Here is an 8,693-nt window from a genome sequence, read left to right as displayed (position 1 = left end):
TGTGTGTGTGTGTGTGTGTGTGTGTGTGTGTGTGTGTGTGTGTGTGTTAATTGATTAAGGGCGTAAAGGGAGAAAGAGAGAGGGAGGAGGTGTGTGGGCATATATCCCTTCCTCGCCAGCCGTTCCATTCATCGCTTTGTTGTCCCAGCTGCCGACTAAACCGCAGTGTGGTGCATCCCTTTTGAAAAGTCAACATGATAAGAATTCCTGGGTTGAAGTGGCACAGCCCACACTTCCTTTGCACATGGGCTACTACCTCCTAAGCCTGGTCTGCATGCACTGGGACTGGAACAGGACTCTGAGGTTGGCTCAGTCACTCCCCAAACACATCATGTCCTGCCCGATCATACCAATGATAGGATGCCCTGCCACCCAGACTGTGACGTCATACGATGACACACAGGAAAGGATGAACCCCGTCTGGCCTTGGCATACGGTCGTCTGGGTCCCCCAAACATCTAATTAGGATTGCATATACATGCGTCAACGTGACGACAACCCTGAACCACCAGAACGCCCGGAGCGGATACCAGCTGCTCTCTCTCAAGAGAATCCTAAGATGGAGACATTCCGATTTTTGTCCCTCAATAACCCTCTCTAATGTTCAAACAACAAAGATCTCTCTGACTTTTGGGATTTCCTAAACTTACTGACCTCGTCAGTCCTTTCGTGTTTTGGCATCTTCCCGATAGAATCCATCATATCTCCCACAGACAGCTAAGGCCAGACATCTGCCAGATGACATATCTATTTGCTCCCCTTTAACTCTAGTCTCTACACTAGATAGATAGATGCTGGCGGCAGAAAGAGGGGCTTTGGCACAGCACCAAAAGAAATTGCTCTCTGAGGCTTGAATGCATTTGGGTTCAGAAAGAAATGGGAGCTTGATTCAGGTCCATGCTGACAGGTGGGGCTGTGACAAAGGTGACTTCAGGGCAGACTGACGTATGGTGTGCTCTTCCACTGTTCTTTTCTCTGTTTGACTTTGCTGTTCTCTCCACCCCCCCCCCCCCCCACCCCCACACGTCTTGCTCTCTCTTGTTTCTTCTTCTGTGTGCCTTTGCTCAGCAGGAGGGGCGTTTAGAAACGAAGGGCAATAACACCGACTTCAGAGTTATGATTGATCTTTCAACCAAGCCATTTGTAAAACGTCTTCTAAGGAGTACAGTGTGTATGTGTGTGCGTGTGCGTGCGTGCATTGGTCTGTACAAATATGTACTCTTGATGTGTATTTCTCCATGTGTAAGTGTATAAGACAGTTGTGTTGTGGGCGTGTGTGTCTTCTTGGCAGAGCTTGTGCAGGAGGCTGGGTGCTGGAATCCGTAAACTGCCAACTATCCAAACACAATAAATCTAAACAGGTGTTTCAATATGTCGACTGCTGTAACATGAAGGCCGGACACTTGCCAGGCGATTTCTTTCCTCTCCTGCTGCTAAATCAAAAAACAAAAGAGCGGGATGAAATCAAGATGTCAAAGACGATGCCTTAAATGGCAGCCACCTGCTCTGATTGTCTCATAAGTTTAAACTACAGAGCCAATATGCAAAGAATGAAACTGATAAATCAACAGACTACTCTTTGAACTATAGCTACAACATAATTTGACAGTTTGCTGCCCTTCTGCAAAGACTCAAGAGAAATCTCCTGAGCAACAAACTCACCAAGCAACGAAATGTGTTTGTAGTTTTGTGGCTGAATGATGCACACTGATGACTCATGTGCTGTTTTTTCATAGCCAAAAGGCAACTCGATTTTCACTGTGGACAGAGAGCAAAAGATAAAGGACACAAATGATCTATTCACCTGTGACCTTGTAACCTGTGGCGTTTGGAAGATAACTGTTAGTGAATGAGTTTGATGCAGTCTTCTATATGGATTTATCATAGAGTTTTATAGTATGTCTGGATTCTCGACATACTGTTTGATAGAGGTCTTCATGGGAATGTTTTTTTTAAGACAACTACCTGCACCCACATGATTTTCTACCGCAGCCACCTGCTGCAATGGGATGAAGACGTGACAGGCTATTATTTAAAAAAGTGTTGCCAAACAGCTTTTTGGTGCACATGTGGCGAGCTGTGGCAGACTGACCATCTTGCCCTATGATCACGCATTACAGCGCGTCTGCCCACAGTCCCTGGACTAAGAAAAACTGCAATGCCAACATTAACTGCAGGCCAGACCTGGTGCAGATCTTTACTGATCATCTGTTTTTTGCACAACACTTCATTAGCAACGCCACAGAGACGAGTTAGGGCAAGTCTTTCTGTTAAAACTCATTTTGAGGTACTCACCAGATATCATTCAACAAAGCCTGCAACGTGCACTTTTTTTCATGCTTGTTATGCTTTTCATTACAGTGTGACTCTCTGTGTATGATCTGGAGTGAATCATGTCCATTTGATGACACCTAAGCAGAACCAATTTGAGAACGAATTAGTTGTGAAGTACCAAAACCTGTCAAATTGTTTAGACATCCATCCATCCCTCTCTCCCTCTCTTTTGGATAGCTGAAACACTTTTAACAATTTTAAAATGGCCATTCTGCTCTTCAGCTCTTCTCAAGTTTTCCTTGCTTCTCCCATTAACTCGTCACCGATTAAATTCTTCTCCTTTCTTTCCAAGCTGTCACCTGCATTTTAACCAGACCTGTGCAAAACAAATTGACCTTGTAAAATGTCTTTTATCCTGCTTTTAATACCTGCAGCTGGACAATTTCACCAAACTAACATTCAACTACTTTTGTCCCTCGTGATCGACAAAGTGACAAAGTTTTGTATGTTATTCATATCTATTATCTGACACACGTATGATGATTCTTTTCCTTCTTTCTCTTAGTCTCTCATTCCCTCCTTCTTCCCCTCATCCCTTGTTTGATAGCAGCCTGTGCTTGTAAGAGTTACAGTACCCAGCCCATAATGCACTCCAGACGGCCCGACTTCCTAATGACTGGTTGTGCTCCAAGCCTTTCCGGGCACGGCTGTGGCCGTGAGCCTCACACAAACACACACATAAACACAGACACGTATACACACACACACACACACACACACCACGTGTTGACCAGTCGAACAGAGTGCCTTAGTCATGTCCCAGGTCACCTCTGTCCCATCCTTCACCAAAACTGTCAACATGTTTTCTACCTGGCCCTTTTAAAGTAAATTCATCATACCACAGCCAGATCCTCCGTCTTTCTGCTCTGCCTTCCCTGATATATCATTCAAATATCTCCCATGGCAGGTATGTGGCAACAGGCACCAGAGGTGCTAACATGTGGCAGGAGCTCATGTGAACCCAGAGCAACATGTGCAATGTATAAGCCCTCTTCCTAATGTAAAGGACAAATAAATGGTTGTTTTGGAAATCCCCCCTTGCTGTATCCAGTGGAGCGCACCACCAGCCTGGTCTTCATTGGGATAATATTGTTCTTTACTTTTTCCTCAGACTCTTGCAGGACACTAGAACCACAACAAAAAAAAATGTTTCTCTTTCTCAACTCACATCTGTTCCAACTCGTTCCTCTAGTAATCCACTATTTCTAGATCGCTCATTCTGATACCTTCTCCCGACAGTCCGGGGGACTCTTTGCACCACCTCAGCAGGGGCCTTTTCCATTGCCAAGGCAACTGGTCTGTTTGTTTGGTGTGGTTTAACTCCATTTTTATCACTGTCTCAAATGTTTAATTGTATGTTTTCACAGTTTTTCCTCCTTTTGCAGTCTTTGGGTCGGGCCTGTAGCAACAAAACAATTAAAAAAGGGCAATTTCGAGAATGCTATGGTAGGCAAACTTAGAAAGTTTTATGATATTTCATAGATAAAAGTATACGTTCATAACCAAAGATAGCTACAGACAGAAAAACTGCTTCAATGAAAGACGTTATTATAAGTCCAACAATTTCAGAAAAAGTCCAGGCTATGAAATCCAATCATTCAAGCAAGAATCAAAAGTGTAAGTCCTTAAGAGCCTTCATTTCTCGGGAAAGATTCCTGATAATACTAATGCATGTTTCCTGATTTGTTTGATTGTCTATCACCTGCTCCGTTTCTGGTTCAAGTACTTAGTGAACAGCCTTTCTTCACAGAGGGAGAGGTAGTAATATCTGAGGTATATGATCAGTCTTCACTTACACAGCCAGGCTGTCCCCCAGGGCTCATGGCTGCAGGCCTTAACTTCTCGGACCATATGTTAATGATCTCTCTCTCTTCAATGCCCCGACGACGTCCACGGCTAAATGTATACGGTTGTGTATGCTCATGCCAAAAACAACAAACAGCCTCTTGACAACCACTCGCAAAGGAGGGAGTGTCATAGTTTATTCAAGCTTAGACCTAAATCTGGGGGAAAGAGCTGGCTTATTTTCTCTCTACACTGGCTTGGATGTGCAAATACACACAGATACACCAGCGGCTGAAATAATGCCTCTCCGTTATTCAAAGAATCCACCCAGGGTTTGAAAAAGCCGGGCTGCATACGAAGCGATAATAATAGCCCTACCATTACATGTTGACGAATCTCTTCTCATGGTGACATTTTCTTTCTGACACTAATGCTGTTATTCTTCTCTCTACTTTCCACTCGCCTCCGCCCTTCTTCATCTCCAGGTGGCTCGGCACCCAGCGAGGGCCCCGCTCTTTCACTGAAATGAACAATGTTGCTTTTGGCTGAAGCAAAAAAAAAAAAAAAAAAAAACTCTTAATTGTAAGCCAGGTCTCCTATATTTGTCAGGATACGCAGCTGATGCTGAGTGGCCTCCCCACACAAACATACAGTATTGTGCTCTCACCTGAGGAAGCACGTTCTTTTACTGTCTCCAGATTCAAAAACACACACGCACACACACGCACACACACACAAAAGTGCAGGTTGCGCTGTTGCATCCTGCCACCAGAGGGTGCAGACAATGTGCCCCCATCACCCCTGGCTTCATCCCCGGATTCCTTTTAGGGGCCAAAGAATGAGCCTCCGGATGTTGGATCGGCAAAATGATCCAAATACAATGAGCTGTGATAGACTATACACACATACACACACACACACACACACACACACAATAAACAGTCACATGTTTCAAGATATGACAGCACATATCTGCTCGAAGATGCGCTGCAAGATACAAACGTTTTCAATCAAGCTCCGTTTGTTGTTTGTCTTTTTCTCACGGTCCGTCTCTTTTGCTCTCTCGCTGCCACACAAATTATACTCACACCTTCTCACTAGATATCTGGGAGAGCAGAAGCAGCCACCCTCTGGTCTCCCTCGGTCTGTTTGGACTCCCTCAGCCTACTTTTTCCAATTCATTACACTCCTCTTTTATTTACATTCGATCTTGGTACACTTACCTAATTCCATTATACTGTTATAAGGCAGTATATCAGTGGATTGTGCTATGAACTCCAACGCTGAGCTTAACTGCTTTAGGTCACTTAAGTTGTTTGTGTGGAATTATTCACACCTGCAGATAAGCATGGAAGATTCATTAGAGCAGTGAATACTGGGTCAACCGGAGGTAGGGAGGTCAAAAATATTAGGTCTACTGTGTGTTCGTTTAGACCTCAGGTCACTCTAGCTTTTCATTTGTTGAATTATTTAACCCTGCATATAAATATGGAAACTTCATCAGTGCAGTGAATACAATACAGTATGTCCAGGGCCAGCTGGAGGCACAGGGAGTGAACATGACACCTACTGCATCTGTTAGATCAGCAGCAGTTTGGAGAACGGACCAATATTTTCGCGTTTTTATCTCAAGTCTAAAAATACACAGTGAAGAATTATTTAGACGTTATTGAGTCTAGTCAACACATCTGACATAACATCAAGAACAGCAGTGGCATTGGCTCAAGGCTAATGCTAACAATGGCCAAACTGGTTGTGTTTTTTAGGGGCTTTGCGATGTTGAAATGAGCTTATCTGGTGACTCTTTCACTCATTCTGTACACAAAGTATTGCTGCTGTTTAGCCAAAGGGACGGTGAGTCTGGCAGAACAACATTACCATTCATAAAGCCATGCCACTCTACTGGATAGAGTATCTTGCATGCTTATTTTAGTTAGGATGTAAATAACCTGTGACAGAAATGTTCCCAAACTCAGTTGTACGAATTAGTCTCTATTATCCAAGGCCTTTTTGAAGTTGCTTTTCATTCCAATTTTGTGCACTTTGTGCACTCTTCCTTTGATATTTTCAACATTTGTTTCACATTTCACTGTCTGTGACCCATGCAAACATCAACGTGTAGCCCCTGGAGATAGTTTCTGAGGCTGATGTGTCATCAGTTTAGGATTTCACCTTGGGTAGAGTCATGGATGAACACACACAGGAGCACCTTACCGTCTATGTTACACATTACTTCTGCCCTCCAGTGCATACACACAATCCAAAGAGCACCAACCTAACAAAACAACAACAACAACAATCCTTTCCAGTACTCTCCTCCACCATCAAATCTTGATAACCTCTGGGGCTCTTGTTAGCTCAGAGCAGAACGAGACCGCCACTTTAAAACACACACACACACACACACACACACACATACACACATGCATGCACACACCACAAATATCCCACCCCCAGCGTCCCTAACCGTGGCTGACACATCAAAGGGCCGTGTCCGAGGAGGGAAGTCGGGGAGGGTCTGGGGAATCATGGGAGACAAAGGAAGCGATTAAGAGATAAGGATCAGTCTAAGATATGACATTTCATCCTGGGCAGATCCGGTAGACACACTCCATTCAAGGAAGGGTATATAGCAATGGAAGGGAGGAGGGAGAGGTGGAGGAAGGAAGGAGCTGCATGGTCTCTCTCTCTCTCTCTCTCTCTCTCTCTTCCAGCCCTTTTTCCACCTTTCCCGCTTCTACAGCCTGTCTGTGAACATGGTGAAGGGTCTGCAATGCTAAAACTCCCCCAAAGTGGACTCCATTAGTCTTGCATCCTCCAGTCCTGTCCAACCCTCCCTGCCTGCTTATACACACACACTTCAAAAAAAAAAAAAAATTGCAGGACAACAGGGCAGGGCAACTTCAAAGGAAAGACATGCGTTGGAGCAACTCCCTCAACTTCTGTACAACAAGCTGCCATCGCTCAGGCACAACAACTTAATCTGCTGCTGATTTGCTACCTGCTTGTACATTTTCCTCAGCGTCTCTGCCAAACCAGCCAGGGTTCCTCATTTTATTTGCTCTTAAATCGTATTTAGCAACACAAAAGGAGTGAATGCAAAAAAAACGTCCTCATTGTGGGCCTAATTGCCTCGGGGTCGTGTTACGGCTCCGGTTTCACGTTGTTGCTTTCAAACTGTAGCTCCGCGAGCCCCAGGCACAATCCACCTGCCTCTCAGAGAGCCACACAAAGGGTCAGCGTATGAACACAGAGGGAGTCTGTTAGCAAATAAACACTGAGATCCAACTGTGGGCCGTGCTCCAGCCAAACACCAGCTCTCTTCTCAAATATGTATGCACCTGATAGGGAGAAGCAGCCAGTAGCTGAAATAAGCTTCTGTAAGTAACCAGAGCAAAACAATGAGCTGTCACCAGAAGACACCCTACTGTATATTACCACGCTGAAAGGCAAATTAGTGTTTCATAGGGAAGGGAATGATGGAATGAGATGGAGCAGTTGTGCATAAACAGCTTTGTGTAATTACAGGAGGGTTGTCTTCTTCTTCTCTTTTTACAGCATCTCAGTTTGCCAGAGGCTTCAGAGGGGTGGAGATTGTTAAATGAACTGAGGAATACTCGCTGTCTTTAATTTCCTGCCATATGTGTAAATAAAGACAGAGATGTGAGAGGAATATGTGACACTTAATGTTGCCCCTTGTTTTTACTAAACTGTCTGAAGGGCAATAAATATTCATATGAAAGATGAACTTGAAAATGGCTCCATGATCCATATATTTTAATTTTTTTTGCCTCAAGTCTATGTATTTGAGTAGATTGTATGTGAACCCTGCCTCGTGGAAAAGTGCTTATGCTTGTAGAAATGAGTAATGCCTGCGCACTGACTCCAAAACCACAATTTTATTTTAACAGATCATGTGTTGAGCCCAGTCTGGTCTTCATCAGGACAAAATATGAAAAAGAAAATGTGAAAAATACTCTTTCAAGCTACATTCAATTCTTGGTTATTTTGGTATCAGTATTGTCTTTAACTGGTAACAGAAGGAGGCACCTGCTTTTGTGTTTAGATAATTAAAACCAAAAGTTATAAAATAAGAAGTACACCTTTAAGTTGGGAGATGCGTTTCCAGTAAGTCGTAGTAGTGCTGGAGGGCCAGCAAAGCACACCTGTTCAGTGGGAGATGCGAGGCGGGGGCTCTAAATACAGGCCAGAGGAGCATCGGGGGGCCGGGCTGTCCAGCAGCCATCTTTTCATTAGCCGTATCTAATGAAACTGCACAGGGCCCGAGGAAGAAAGGCCTACTGCCGGGACACCCTGCCCTGCCCGAAATTACACCAGAAACTCGTCCACAAAAGAAGCATTCCGTCCACACAGCGACACTGGCACTTGACACCAAATTTTAAACCTGCAGGTTGTTTCTTTGACAAGTGGAAATTTCCACTGCGGTCCCTTCCCAGTCGGGGAGGCTTGGGGAGAGAAACGACTGTCGAGGGGCTTTAATCACACAGTCAGTGTATAACCCCCACTACACACACACACACACACACACACACACACACACACACACACACACA

The sequence above is a fragment of the Anarrhichthys ocellatus genome, unplaced genomic scaffold (genome assembly GCF_004355925.1).
Source record: "Anarrhichthys ocellatus isolate YVR2014 unplaced genomic scaffold, GSC_Weel_1.0 scaffold7, whole genome shotgun sequence".
Taxonomy (NCBI): Eukaryota; Metazoa; Chordata; class Actinopteri; order Perciformes; family Anarhichadidae; genus Anarrhichthys; species Anarrhichthys ocellatus.
Note: the sequence above shows the minus strand (reverse complement) of the source record.